Below are 4,682 nucleotides of genomic sequence, written 5' to 3'. Positions count from 1 at the left end.
ATAAAAATTTCCACGTCGACGTCCGACCACCTGCCGACATCCACATCGGCGTCGCCAAAATTGGCCGAATGGACTGAATTGGTACCAATAATTAAAGGTTTATGACTGAATTGGTTCAATTGAAAAGTTTATGACTGAATTGATACCAATGTAATAGGTTTATGACTTTTTTTGGTACTTTTCCCAATTTTGACATGACCATGAGCAAGAGAAAAGTAGGTGTGGCAACTGTAGCAAGGGACAAAATATACCATATAAACTATAGCTTACCGTCCCCGGCAGTAAATGAGAAGAAAACTTGCAATATTAACTCTTGAATACGATAGATTAATTGTTGAAAATGACTCTTATTGTTTCTTGATAAGTATGGCTGATAGTCTAATTTCAATTGTTATAGATATAGAGCAAGAAGCAAACGGAGCTGGTACTATATGGCAAAGGGAGGAGCTGGTGCTATTGATCAAAATAAAACCTTAAGGTTAAAGTTCCACCTACATCGAGCTCGAGAATTGGTTGTGGCTTATGTAAAATCTTAAATTCTCAATGGATCAAAATAAAATCTTAAATCCTCAATTTTCTAGTGGCTTGCACTTATGTTTGCTTATGTTCTCTAAAATAGCCTTTCTTGTCTTCTGAAACATTTATGTGATCATTACTAATTGTTTTAAAATGTTAAGCTATTAAACGAAAACGTGAATTAATATTTAAGTATTCTAACACCATTTATTAGTGCATAGTTCTAATCTGTTACGGAAAAACTTGGCCCGAAAAGTCATGATATTGCCTGTTATGCAATATAAAATCAATTCCATATGAATAACAATGGAACTGGTACTGTGTAAAAACTAAAAGAGTGTGCCCTGCCCATATGCTGGCAAGATGGGGCAGGGTGAATTCCTTTTCTGCCACATCGAATAGACCTCGCTCAGATACCATCTGTAACGATCCGATTCTCATCCAAAAGAGCACTCAAAGCAATGGACATTTTGAGCATTTGTTATTTCTTAACCATCTCATTCGACTTTAGTATCATACACCCAACTTCGACATAGTTCGTGGAACCAGCTTCAATTGAATAAGCGCGAACCCAACTGGCTTATTTAACGATATGAGCTCCCATCTGGACTTTTAGACCCAATCATATGGTGTGAACATGTTTCGTCTCGAGGTCACCCCAGTCCCCACCTCACATGATGAGTAGGCCGATTGATTTTATTTATTCCAGACGCGGAAAGATAAAGAGAACCACCACCCGTTCGATCTAATCCTAGGTAGGAGAAATCGAACTCTGTCCTCGTCGCCTAGGTCATAATTAATCCTATAATGGCGTCATCTCCTGCTCTTGCTGTTCCTTCATACGAAGCTTCAAAAAGTCAACAAATCGTTTGGGTTGAATCGTAAACAGCAAGGTCGGACTCTGTTCATACCTCGTCCGATATAATGTAAGCATCACTGTATGTCTTAAAACTCAATTTTCTTTCACGAACTCTCTCTCTCTCTCTATGGCCCTCTATTCGGAATCGAAGCGCTCTCAGCGCGTTTTCCTTCTCTTCTTGTCCTTCTTCGTGCAGCTTCGATCGGGCTATTCTCTTTCCTTCAGCATATCTCGCTTCAACCCGCAGGCCACGGACATAATCTATGAAGGCGATGCTAGGCCAAACGTCGGCACCATTGACTTCACTAGCGCCACTTACTTTTTCCATGTCGGCCGAGCATTTTACGCAGAGAAGCTGCAGCTCCGGAACTCCACTTCCAAGAGGCTCACTGACTTCTCCACTCGCTTCTCCTTCACCATCGACACAGAGAACCAGTCAGAGTACGGGGCTGGCTTCGCCTTCTTCCTCGCCCCGGTTGGGTACCAAATCCCAGTCAATTCGAATGGTGGCTTCTTAGGCCTGTTCAACACCACGTACAGCAACTCGTCGTCGAATCAAATCATTGCGGTCGAGTTCGACACCTTCACCAATCCCGAATGGGATCCCCCATATGAGCACGTGGGGATCAACATAAACTCGATTGCCTCGGTCGTGACCACCCCTTGGAACGCCAGCTTCCACAGCGCCGACACTGCCGACGCATGGATTGTGTACAACTCCACGACCAAGAACTTGAGCGTTTCTTGGAGTTACCGGACTACGCCAAACCCACACGAGAACACAAGTATTTCGTATCAGATTGATCTCACCACTGTCTTGCCCGAGGAGGTGATGATCGGTTTCTCAGCTGCGACTGACTATTATACTGAACGTCACCAACTTGAATCTTGGTCCTTCAGTTCAAACCTCGAAGTCACGGAAAAGCAAGGAAATACAAATAGGACCAAGTTAGTTGTTGGCTTAGCAGTTCCACTAGGATTCCTACTCTGCGGCGGGGTGGCCATATCGGCAATCCTATGGAGGAGGAAGAGCAGGAGCAAGGGATCGGAGATGGCAAACTTGACGTCCATAAATGACGAGCTCGAGAGAGGAGCAGGGCCACGGAGGTTTAGGTATACGGACCTTGTTGCTGCTACCAACAACTTCAACGAGGAGAGGAAGCTCGGCGAGGGCGGGTTCGGGGCAGTCTACAGGGGATATCTGGTCAGCCTGGATGCGGCGGTCGCAGTGAAGAGGATATCGAGAGGGTCTAAACAGGGGAAGAAAGAGTTCATCACCGAAGTGAAGGTTATCAGCAGCTTGAGGCATAGAAACTTGGTGCAACTCATAGGTTGGTGCCATGAGGCGAACGAGTTCTTGCTCGTCTATGAGTACATGCCAAACGGGAGCCTCGACATGCACCTCTTTGGCAGGAAGAGCCCTCTAGGCTGGGCTGCCCGGTACAAGATTTCGGTCGGGCTTGCCTCTGCGCTCCTCTACCTCCACGAGGAGTGGGAGCAGTGCGTGGTACACCGGGACATCAAGTCGAGCAACGTGATGCTGGACTCGGGGTTCAATGTCAAGCTTGGAGACTTCGGGCTGGCCCGCCTCATGGACCACGAGCTTGGGCCACAGACGACCGGGCTGGCTGGCACGTTTGGTTACTTGGCCCCGGAGTATGTGAGCACGGGGCGGGCAAGCAAGGAGTCCGACGTGTACAGCTTAGGGGTGGTCGTGCTCGAGATCGGGACGGGACGGAAGTCCGTCGACCCGATGGAGCAGTCCTTGGAAATGAGTTTGGTGGAGTGGGTGTGGCACCTTTACGGGAGAGGCCAGATTGTTGAGGCCATGGATGAGCGGCTCCAAGTGGATTTCGTCCGGAAACAAGTGGAGTGCTTGTTGGTCGTGGGCTTGTGGTGCGTTCATCCCGACCGGAGCCTGAGGCCCACCGTAAGGCAGGCGCTTCAAGTCCTCAATTTTGAGGCCGCAGTGCCGGTTCTTCCTAATAAGATGCCGGTCACGGTGTATCACGCGCCATCGCCGCCATCTGTCAACTCCGGCGAGCCTCTCATCACTAGTAGCATCCAAGAAGGTCGTTGAGCAGGGTTGACTTACTATTGGAAAGGAGGGAACAAGAATTATGTAGCATTAAATTAATCTCTCGATCCTTTTATGAACTATATATGAAACTCTTGTTTTGTACTTAAATTCAGAAGTCAGATGATAATGCTGAGAAAACTGTGGTGATGTAATGAGCTTCTGTTGTATTAAATTAATCTCTCACTTGTGAGTCAAATGACAGCTATTTTAGCGTGTGCTTCTTGATAATGAATGAATTGACCTTTCAAAAAATGTCTAGGAAAGCGGTCGCGCCATTACTATAGACTAGAGTAGGAAAGAAAGACTACCTGTATTACCTCTTGTTGTATATACATATTGGATCGGAAGCTATAACAATCAAGAGTAAATGAACTGGTTGAAACGTAACCAAATTATTTACAAACTCTTTTTGTGCAAGTGCACTTCAAAAAAAAAAAAAAATACAATCAAATCCTAAAATTTGCTATAAAAATACAATTGAATCCTAAAATTTTCAAAAAGTACAATCAGTTAAATGTCTTAATTGAACCAATTTAACAAATTTTAAGATTTGTTGCATTTTTTGATAACTTTAATATTTAATTGCACTTTCATGATAAATTTTAGGATTTTTAGTTTATTTATCCCATTTCAGAATGATTTGCAAATATGAGCACGAGTGTGTACTTGCAAAGCCAAGTACGTGCAATCCTTCTTCTTCATGGCTTCATAGCTTCCTTTCAATTCTTCTTCTTCATGGCTTCATAGCTTCCTTTCTCTTATTTATAGATATCCAAATCTGAATGTCGAATCTTGAATGAATAGTTGATAGCCGTTAATTCACAAAATCAGCTATAAAAGAAACTTTCTTTCAAGGATGAGTTGGGCTAATTTGGCATCAGATGCCCAACTGAGTTTCGCATCACTAGTTGCTTCATTTCCTATGCATGAGTTTTGCGAAGGTGTGAATGCTTTCTCACAACATTTTACTCCTTGATCAGATAAACAAATTGCTTGTCCTCATAAAAGAAAAGAAGCAAGTTAAATGCACTATATAGCTCAAGCGAAGTGTTATGCGGCACGCACATGTGAGAGAGTGTGACTAAAAGAGAACGAGAGAGCCAATCCCTTCCATTTCCAGCCAATTAAACTTTATGTACGAACTTTCTCTCTCTCTTTTTTTTTGGGTCTCTCCATATCTTCCAGTGGCAGCCTCCACCACCATTTGCGATCGACTCTTAAACTTTA

The 4,682-nt window shown here is 44.1% G+C and overlaps 1 pseudogene; it reads left to right on the top strand.

Annotated features, from left to right (window-relative positions):
• Positions 1–1,440: 1,440 nt before the first annotated feature.
• On the top strand, positions 1,441–3,455 carry LOC120286721 (annotated as a pseudogene).
• The last annotated feature ends 1,227 nt before the right edge of the window (positions 3,456–4,682 follow it).

Source organism: Eucalyptus grandis, chromosome 8, assembly GCF_016545825.1.
Source record: "Eucalyptus grandis isolate ANBG69807.140 chromosome 8, ASM1654582v1, whole genome shotgun sequence".
In the NCBI taxonomy this organism is placed as follows: Eukaryota; Viridiplantae; Streptophyta; class Magnoliopsida; order Myrtales; family Myrtaceae; genus Eucalyptus; species Eucalyptus grandis.
This window is presented reverse-complemented; position numbering and strand designations above follow the sequence as displayed.